We start from the raw sequence: 10,529 nt of genomic DNA, 5'->3' as shown, positions 1-10,529 counted from the left end.
TTGTCCGGTTCTGGGGCTTCACGCAAGCGTCCTTCACCCCTCCCCGGTTTTGTTTTCCATCCAAAACGCGTCTGCAGGATTTGGAGATACCCGCCTCATATGCCCAGGCTCTGGAACGAGTCTTTCCGATGTGGGACTATTGGGCCTCACACCAAATAAAAGTGCTCAGTTGTGTTAGATACCCAGAAAGAGGACCCCAAGTTAGAGGATATCCCTGTGGTGGCAGAATTTCCAGATGTGTTTCCAGATGAATTGCCAGAATTACCCCCTGATAGGGAGATTGAATTCTCCATCGACTTGATTCCTGGCACTGGTCCAATTTCAAAGGCTCCATATCGAATGGCTCCAGCTGAATTGAAAGAGCTGAAGGAACAACTACAGGAGTTACTGGATAAGGATTTTATCAGGCCTAGTGTTTCTCCTTGGGGCGCTCCTGTATTATTTGTGAAAAAGAAAGACGGTAGCCTCCGACTCTGTATAGACTACCGGGAATTAAACAGGGTGACAGTACGGAATAAATACCCACTACTAAGGATTGATGATTTGTTTGATCAGCTGCAAGGGGCTCAGATTTTCTCGAAAATTGATCTTCGTTCAGGTTACCACCAATTGAAAATAAAGGTAGAGGATGTACCCAAGACAGCTTTCAGGACCAGATACGGGCATTATGAATTTTTGGTCATGCCTTTTGGTTTGACAAATGCACCGGCTGCCTTCATGGATCTTATGAATCGCATATTTAAACCTTATCTGGATCAATTTGTAGTAGTGTTCATTGATGATATTTTGGTGTATTCAAAGAGCCCACAGGAACATAAAGAACATCTAAGGGTTGTATTGCAAATTCTTGGAGAAAAGAAGTTGTATGCTAAGCTATCAAAGTGTGAATTCTGGTTGGATAGCATTTCTTTTCTTGGGCATGTGATCTCCAAAGAAGGTGTCTCTGTTGATCCAATGAAAGTGGAGGCGGTAGTTGGGTGGTGTAGACCTACCAATGTAACTGAAGTGCGCAGCTTCTTAGGATTGGCTGGATATTACAGAAGATTTGTTGAGGGGTTCTCCCGTATTGCCATGCCTTTAAGTCGCTTGACTCAGAAGCAAGTAAAGTTTGAATGGACAGATGACTGTGAACAGAGTTTTCAAGAGTTGAAAAAGCGTCTGGTGACAGCCCCAGTGCTAGCTATTCCATCTGGAACAGAAGGCTTCACCATCTACAGTGATGCATCTCGTAAAGAACTTGGGTGTGTACTGATGCAGAATGGGAAGGTGATAGCTTATGCCTCTAGACAGTTAAAGTCATATGAGCAGAATTACCCTACATATGATTTGGAGTTGGCAGCGGTAGTTTTTGCTTTGAAGATATGGAGGCATTACTTGTATGGAGAACATTGTGAGGTTTTCACGAACCATAAGAGTTTGAAGTATATCTTCACACAGAAGGAGCTAAATTTGAGGCAAAGAAGATGGCTAGAACTACTGAAGGATTATGACTTGACTATTAGTTACCATCCGGGGAAAGCAAATGTAGTGGCTGATGCTGCTTTGAGCAGAAAATCCTCAAGTGGACTGGCAGCATGGATCACTACACAGAAGCATTGTATGGCAGGAAATGCCGATCTCCAATTTGTTGGGATGACGTGGGAGAAAGAAAAGTATTGGGCCCAGAGATAGTACAGCAAACTGTTGATAAGATACAGGTGATCAGAGAACGGCTCCTGATAGCTCAGAGTAGACAAAAGAGTTATGCTGACAATAGGAGAAGAGAACTGGAGTTTCAGGTTGGTGATCATGTTTTCTTGAAAATATCTCCTACTAAAGGTGTGATGAGGTTCGGGATTCGTGGCAAATTGAACCCTAGGTATGTTGGTCCGTTTGAGATCTTGGACAGAGTTGTAGAAGTGGCATATCATTTGGCTTTACCACCAGCTTTATCAAGTGTGCATAATGTATTTCATGTTTCAATGCTGAGAAAATATATTCCGGATTCGAACCATGTGGTAGATTTTGAGCCTATAAGTCTGCGTGAGGATCTGACTTATGAAGAGTACCCGGTACGGAATGTGGATATAAAGGATCAAGTGCTGCGACGTCGGACCATTCCTTATGTAAAGGTGCAATGGAGCAACCACTCCGAAAGAGAGGCCACTTGGGAGCTCGAAGAAGAAATAAAAGCCAAACACCCTCAGCTCTTTGGTATTCCAGATACGTTAATTTCGCGGACGAAATTTTTTTTAGGAGGGGAGAATGTAAAAACCCAGAAAAAAAAAAGGGGGAAAGGGGGACGGGCCGGCCCGAAAAGACCGGGCCCATCCCCTTATTACGATCGTGCCCTAGGCACGATCGTGGTGGTGGATGAAGAAGAGGGGTGAAGGGGGACGGCGGCGCTAGGGTTGATCGCCGGAGGGAAGATCGAACGCCGAGATCCGGCCGGCCATGACGGAAGGCCACTCTCCTTCGGTGAAGATCCCCACGGGTGAAGAGAACTCGGGCCGTGCGCGTAGATCCGGGTTGCTCACGGTTCTTCCTCCGATTTCTCGCCGGAAGGATCGCCGGAACCCCCCGCCGGACCGAGGTAATCCTTCCTTTGTGTTTTATTTCCTGGATTTTGGGTGGTATGGGTGAAGAGTTGGCCGGTGAATCGTCGGAGAAGGGCCCGAAACAGGGTACCCCTGTTTCGGCCTCTTCTTTCCAATTTTTGGCCGCCGCCGGCCATCGGGATGGCCGAGATGCATGGCGGTGGGGCTGGTCGGGTTCGTAAGAAGGTCGGAGATGATTTCTAGGGCTGTGTATGTGATGAGGAAGGGTGGATCCGAGGTCTTCTTCCTCGGGATTCCATCCTCTCCTCTTCCCCTCGTCGGATGGCCACCGGCGGCAAAGACGACGGCGGTCGTGGGCCACCGTGGCTGCTATCGGGTGAGGGGGGAGCCGAGCCACCATCACGATGGCTGTGAGGATGCTTGCCTTCTGTCAATGATGCAGGAAAGGGGGAGAGGACCCTTTCGGTTCTAAGGGAAGGAGAAGAAGAGGGATTTTCTCTCCTCTCTTTCTTTCGCCGGCCACCATCGCCGGCGACTGCAGCAGAGGCGGCCGACGATGGTTCGGCCAGTGGTGGCCGAGGGTTTGGCAGGTGGCGGCTGCTGCCCTTGGACCAAGAAATGGGGAAGGAGAGGGCACAGCCACCACGGTTGTTGCCCTTGGATCAAAAAGATTTGAGGGAGGGAGATGTACTCCCAACCATGAAGAGAGAGGAATCATTCCTTTATGTTGGTCTCTTTACCGGGACCGGCCATCATCGCCGGCGTGGCAGCAGCCACGGCTGCGACGACATAGGCCGGTGGTACAAGATGGGAGTCGGGCTACCCCGACTGCCCTAGATTTGGAGGGATTGAGATGTTTGGGAACCTGGTGATGGACCCCAAGTAGATGTGAATTATGGTTTAGAATATTTAAATATTAAATAATTTAGTTGTGATTTATAATTGATGTTGTAGAGGAAGAGTCGGCGGTGCCAGGAGATTTTGATCAGGGGACTCAGCACCCCAGTGCGTAGGTTGTGATTCGTATCCGTGTTTGAGTCAATCTACAATCTCTGTAAGAATTCCTATATCTGAGCACTTTTATTTATGCATATATTGGATTTATCGTTGGATATATTTTATCAGTATATTGCTATTTGTTTTTGAGCTTGTATGGCACTATGAGGTGTGCATTTTGTTTATTATGAAAGTATTGGCATAATTAAATTGGGAAGGAATAACATATTTTGAGAAATTATGAAAATATGTGACGTGATTGAAATGTGATTAAACATGTAAAATGGGTTGGACTAACCTTGTCATGAGATAGCCTCTACGAGCTTATGCGTAGGATAGCTGCCACGAGCTTATGCGTGGGATAGCCTCTACGAGCTTATGCGTAGGATAGCCTCCACGGGCTTATGCATGGGATAGCCTCTACGAGCTTATGCGTAGGATAGCCTCCACGGGCTTACGCGTGGGATAGCTGCTACGAGCTTATGCGTGGGATTTGTGCAGTCTTGGACTGGGTCATGAACTTGGTTAGTCCAACGCCAGAAGTAAAAAGTCTGAAGACTTGGGAATCATGGTATTACGTGAATGAATCACGAAATGTGAAAAAGGGATTTATGTATACAAAATAGTTTGTATATATATTTGTTATTTGTTGAGCCTTTTGAAATGATGAAATGACATATATTTGATGCATTGATTATTTTATGATTTTTACTGTGTGTGGCTGTTGGGATTCTTACTGGGCTGGAAAAGCTCATACTACATTTACTTTCTTTTTCAGAGGCACTGGATTTATAGAGACCATTGGGTGGGACGAGAAATAAGATCAGCATGGAGTCTGATTGCTGGATAGATAGGAGTTAATCTATCTTTTATTTATGGACATTTGAAATTATGTAATAAATCAGTACATTTTAGTTGGATTTGATTGAATTACATTAATCTTTGATTTTGGCATATATGTGAATATTGTACCTTTTAGGCCTTGCATGATCTTTAGGGCACTGCTCTAGGGCTCATGCGGCCGGTCGCGTGCCGGACCTAAGTGATGAGTTCGGGGCGTGACAATAACAAAAACAAAAAAATTGTTGCAGTAGCCGGATTTGACTCGGTCTAGCGTACTAGATAATTTTGTAACAGAATTTAAATGTAGTTCATTCCATCCTAAAGATAGAAAAACATTAAGCATGATGCATCGCATTGCATGTCTAACATGGTGCAACCCAAGAAATTTTTTGGATATTTGACAATATCCATCTTCGAGATGGAATGTCATGATGGTGATGATCAAAAGCTATATATCTTTCTGTGATTCAAAATATGCACCATGGAGGATCCCAACTTAGGCAGGAGATTTGCCGAGCGCACAAATTCAGATAGGTACAAGAGAATTGCTACAAGAAGTTGTCTTTTTCTTGGAATACGACTCTCATGTATGATATAGTGCTGATGTATTGCTTTGGTATGATCCATGGATAAGGTAAGGTTGCATTCGCATGAATGATGGACAAGAAGACTTCTATCTCACATGGATAATAGACCTTCATTTTTCTATGTATTTATATGGAAGGCTCCAATCTCCTGTAACATTTGTGGTACCAACCGGCTCTTTCATTGATCTCAGCTTGCTACAATTTGACAGTCCAAAAGAAAAAAGGGAAAAGACGGAAGCAACACTTTTAGTTAGAAGACTAAAAAGGCATGTAATTGGTCTAAAGGTGACAGTGGCTTGCACTCAATTGGTTTTCCAAGTAAATCTTATGTTGAGATGGGTGCAAACATGAGACGCCATAGCGCATAGAATCACGTTAGGAATCATTAGTCAAACTTGCTTCGGTTAGATGCTCCTAGGACGGATGACTTATGGAAAAACCTTATATTGCATCATTTAAAAGAAAAGCTACAAAAAGATTTAAAAAAAAAACTGAAATAATATAACCTCCTGGAAATTGAAGCAGCATATACAGTTAAATAAAAGCTATGATAATTAGGGGAACTTATATACCAGGTCTTCTCTGTGACCCGACTTTAACCCACGATGTTTTTGATCATTATCATTTAATTTTTAGTCCTGAACATATTTATACGAGATTTGCATACACTTATTTATACCTTACACATTTATAATCATTCTTATACATAATTATATTCTTTCTCTATATAATTATATTGTACATAATTATAATTATGTACTAAAAATTATAGTCTGATTAATGAAGGACCGGGTATTAATCTATTGAAATACTTAAATGGTATCTATATGGTCATTCGACCAAGTATGAATTTTTTTTCAAAAAAAAAAAAGAGAAATGGAGCTGAATCAAACGATGAAAGTTTTTTGCTACCCGTAGGTAGGCCCACTAGTCTCTTTCACCAATCTTGTCCATTTGCGCATGTAACATAAAGAAGATGAGACTGCCAAATTTAAATTAAAATATCAAAAATATCAAATTAAAGTACGTATGATTCTCCAGCTGAAGTTGATATTTGGACAATTGGAACTGCAAGAGGACTGTAGGGATCATAAAAACATCTTTTGCAATTCTTAATCTCCAATATGTTGCACTGAAATTAATAAAACACAAATTAAAGGCCCTTAATATTTCCAACATGGAATATATATAGAAAAGTACTGCATCTTCTTGTCATTCTTTTATTTTTCACAGCATCACCAAAGCCTTTTATTTTTATGGAGAACAAGGATCTTGTCCAGGTTTTCAAAACCCAAACGACTTCATGCCAAGGTAATACAGGTCTTATTCTATAAACCATACTAGTTATAATAGCACAAACACTCTCCCTACCATGAGAAGAGCCCTGCAAATTAATATGGGCGCTGGCCCACGAAGTTGCCTGGAGGCTTATAGTCGCAGATGATGAAGATGGCACCGCTGTTGCACGTCACCCGAGCGCAGCCGATGTTGGTGGAGTCTCGCCACACCACCTGGGTGTAGTGGCCGCACTCGTGCCCGGCGGCGCAAGTGTTGGTGTTGTAGTCGTACCACTGCTTCTCATCCACCCACGAGTTCACAGCGTCGGCCGCCGTGAAGTCGGCACCGGACCCCCCGAAGAGGTTCTCACCGTACGGTCCACCGGAGTGTTTGAGCTGGCAGTCGCTGATCCGCTGGTTGGCGTAGTTCTGGGCGTAGGCAGCCACGGTGTCGTCCCACGACACCGAGCCGACGCCGACGGCTGCCCGGGCTGCGTTGTGGGCACTCACGAAGTCTTGGGGGGAGTTTTGGGCAATGGTGGTGTGGGCCATGGCCAAGAACATGGCACAGGCCAAAGCTAAGGTTAGGCTTGAGAACTTCATGGTTTCACCTCTCTCTCGCAATACACTTTGATCCTCCTGTTGTTTTTCTTTTTGATTGGAGAGAGAGTTTGGGGGAGGGGGTATTTATAGTCGAGGAATGGTGCTGAAGTCCGAGTTTGGCCTTGAAAAATCTTTGCTCAGAGTTATCAAAAGCCTCACGCTTTCCAGGATCACGACAAGAATTAGGCTTGGAAGAATTGGACCAGATTAATTCCTCGTATACCGACATAAGGATAGGTGATAACGCATTTTGTTTTTTTTAGTACATAGGCGGCGGCAGCTTACACAAAATAAGGATGAGTACAGCCTATAAAGTCAAAAAAATATCAGGGCATACTGAGGAGACAAAACTGAGACATGGTTGTCCCAAATAAAATTCCTAAAATGCTGAGCTGCAAAGGATGCCACCTAGTTCGCCGTGCTGGCGCACTCATCCAAAAGTCTTTGGTGGACTCGTAACGTGCTATTTCATAAAACAAGCAATCTAACCGGCCTATAACAGATTAAATCAAGTTAAACGGGTTAAACGATTAAGCATTGTCACTCCTATTTATGAAGATGCGTTTACTTTGACATCGGTGTGCACTGGGGAGGTCATAGATATTTAGATAGGGACAAAAACTATAATTTATAGATTTTGGGTGAGGTCGTAGCTAGTTATAAATAGTGTTAGATCTAACCCATCTCCCAGCGCCAATGTGATTAGAGGTCTTATAACATAATCTCTTTTAGGGCTAATCATGGGCTGGTCATAGTATTTGGGATTAAAATGAGGGAATTTAATTATACGAGGACCATGCAAGATGTGTTTAATTAATCCCATATTGAGCTTGTATTAAGGAGGATTTGGATAATTAAGGACATGCAAGGGTCACAAATAATAACCTTCTAGCCGGTACTTTTTGAATGAATTCTTCCTGCTTAAAACGTTCTTACAACAAAACCAACTTATCTCCAGTGTAATAGGGTCATCTTGTCTAGGATATTCGATATGGATATTGATCATTGCTTAGAAAAATATACATGCATGCACCACCTAACAACTTCTATTGCTTGTTTGGATGCCCTCACCACATATACCTGGATAACTACGATCAATGAATTGTTTCTTTATGAAAATGGTGTTGCAGAGGCATGGAAGCCCACCTTGTCCTATTTTTTGGAATAAGATAAATAAACTTATCGGCTGTTCTGGTCATCTAAAAGAATGGGCGAGTTCTGGCCGGTTATTTCCTTCCTTCTCCCACTCTTTCCACTCTCATCTAAACTCTAGCATGTTCTATTTCGAAATAGAAGACTCTCTGCTGGAAGATTTTATGGGGGACAAGACTTTCCAACACCCAAAGGAGTCCTTGAATTAGACTTACAAATCGAGTTCTAGAGATGGCTTCCCATTCAAGTTGAATAGAACAGCTGCTCTCTCGTGACCGCAACGTGTTCTAAGAAACACCAAGCCGTGATCCATTTTTTTCCAATCACATGAGTATCTCGTGAGGGATAATTCCATATTTCCGAAGAAAAAGTCTTCCCTCCTTGGCCCAAGTCCTCGTCCTTCGCGTGGAAAGAATGACTCGAGAACTCCACTTAAACCATCTCCCCTGTCCCGATCAGTGCATACTTGCAGCCGGCGGCTCTGTTCATAGTTTTGAGATTTTCTAATTAAAATTTTGTAAAAGCGAGGTACGCCTGCTCTTTTTTTTCTCGGACAAACTCGGTGAGAAAAAAGATCTCTAAATGATAGGCACCACAAGCAAGCCAGAATTGACGAGTTTAATCCTAGAAAAAGTTATGTGGTCACCTTCGGTAAGAATAGATCGTACCTTTGGTAGCTTGGCACGAGCAAAATGCTATAGCGCGGGCTAGAAATTTAATTGAAATGCTACATTTTATCCATGAGAACATGGAGGCAAAGTCTAGAACGGTGACTGGATCGCAACTGTCCACATGGGCAATGCCCAATTCCCTTCATCTAGGGGCATTTTGGGCATCAACAACTTGACATGCTTCCATTGAGGTGGAGGAAGCAAGATGCCATGGGCTTCCATCTTTGATATCATCAACACCACCTTCATGGCAAATCTTTGATGCCATCTGTGCCACTAAGGATGTCTTCTAGAGAGTTAGAGAGAGTTTGGGATGTGGTGTGGTAGTGGGATGGGTGCTGGGAGGAGGGAGACGGGGGGAAGAGAGAGAGAGAGAGAGAGAGAGAGAGAGAGAGAGAGAGAGAGAGTGTTGCCATTTGGAATCAAAACCTAAAACCTCTTTCTAGCACGAAAGAGGTGCCAACTAGCTTAACAATGTTTCTATATGCTAACAATTCAATACACAATAATTTACAGTAACTTAGTACAATATCTCATGTATCAATCGAGTCAATCGAGTCGGGTCAGAGACATGATCAGGATCCAACCTGAAATATTTGAGTTCGGGTTGGGACCGGATTAGATTTGCAGCTAAAGTCAAACATCAGGTTATTTTTTTACAAATAAAACATAATTATTGATTATTAAATATAAAATCATTGAAAAAATAAAATTAAACTAAAGAGCCAACTCATTCAAAAACTTTTAATTTGATCCAAATTTTTGATCATTCCAAAGTTCGCAAACTATATTTTTTTAATATATTTATATATATGTCGATACACTTGAGGACTTATAAATAAGAATCCACAAAAACAAATAATAAAATATAAATATTTAAAAAATAAATGAAAATAAATGATAGGAGATATATTTGTTGAGATGAAAAATGAGAAATTAATCAAAATGAGAGTTTATTCAATGGTGGAAAATATTTAGAGTGAACGGGAAGATAATTTTTATATAATCTGGGTTTTTGGATCGAGCCGAATCAGGTTCAGGTTGGATAAGGCTTATTTTTTGTTAAACCAAAGTAGGCCTAGATGATAAATGGGCTGGGTGGGTTCAAGTCAAGTTGAAAAATACAAAACCCGAACCCTAGAATATAGATTGGATACAATTTTTGAGCTCTACACAATCCATAGATCTTCAAATACAGTTTTGGTCAGGTCTAACCAACTTGAAGTTGGGTCAGGTGTGTTGACCGACCCATTTGCAACTTGAATATATCCTATAATTCAAGCATGCTACATGTTTTAAGTTTTACAAATGGATCCCTCCCCATTTAAAATAACCTAGTTGCCTAATAGGATTGGTCCATTGTTTTGATATTAGTATAATAACATCTCGTACAAAGGAAAAAAATAAAGAAAACCAACTGCCTCATGGGCATCATAGTTCATGTCAATGAAAGCCAAAGTTTTTGTTAATAATCTATCTCTTAAGCAACTTAGCCTAGTGCCATGGCTGTAGTAATTTTGAGAAGGATCATATTCCTCTCTGTCTTTAACTATACAACCACATTACAAGATACATGTTAGGAACAATTCTTGAGTAATATGGTGGTAGTGTGCCACCCATAGAGTTTGGAACTTTAGATTAGAGCCCTTATAAGAGGGATGATAACCATCAAAGCAGTTGGGATAATAACAATTGGCTATATATTAAGAAAATGATATGCTCCTAGAAAAATTTGCTCAAGTGCTCTGGTATTAAGCACCTAGCGCATTAAAAATAACATCCAATCACATGGCAATTTAGGCAAAAGGAGTGCGCTCTCTCTCTCTCACACACACATACAAGCACATACATAGAGGTGCAAAT

The 10,529-nt window shown here is 42.0% G+C and overlaps 1 pseudogene; it reads right to left on the bottom strand.

Moving 5' to 3' along the window:
- Nucleotides 1–6,132: 6,132 nt before the first annotated feature.
- LOC103712270 (pathogenesis-related protein PRB1-3 pseudogene) lies at nucleotides 6,133–6,920 on the bottom strand (annotated as a pseudogene).
- Between the last annotated feature and the right edge of the window lie 3,609 nt (nucleotides 6,921–10,529).

This window comes from Phoenix dactylifera, chromosome 9 (genome assembly GCF_051530095.1).
Source record: "Phoenix dactylifera cultivar Ajwa chromosome 9, Ajwa_hap1_PhDact_Kaust_v1.1, whole genome shotgun sequence".
Lineage (NCBI taxonomy): Eukaryota > Viridiplantae > Streptophyta > Magnoliopsida > Arecales > Arecaceae > Phoenix > Phoenix dactylifera.
This window is presented reverse-complemented; position numbering and strand designations above follow the sequence as displayed.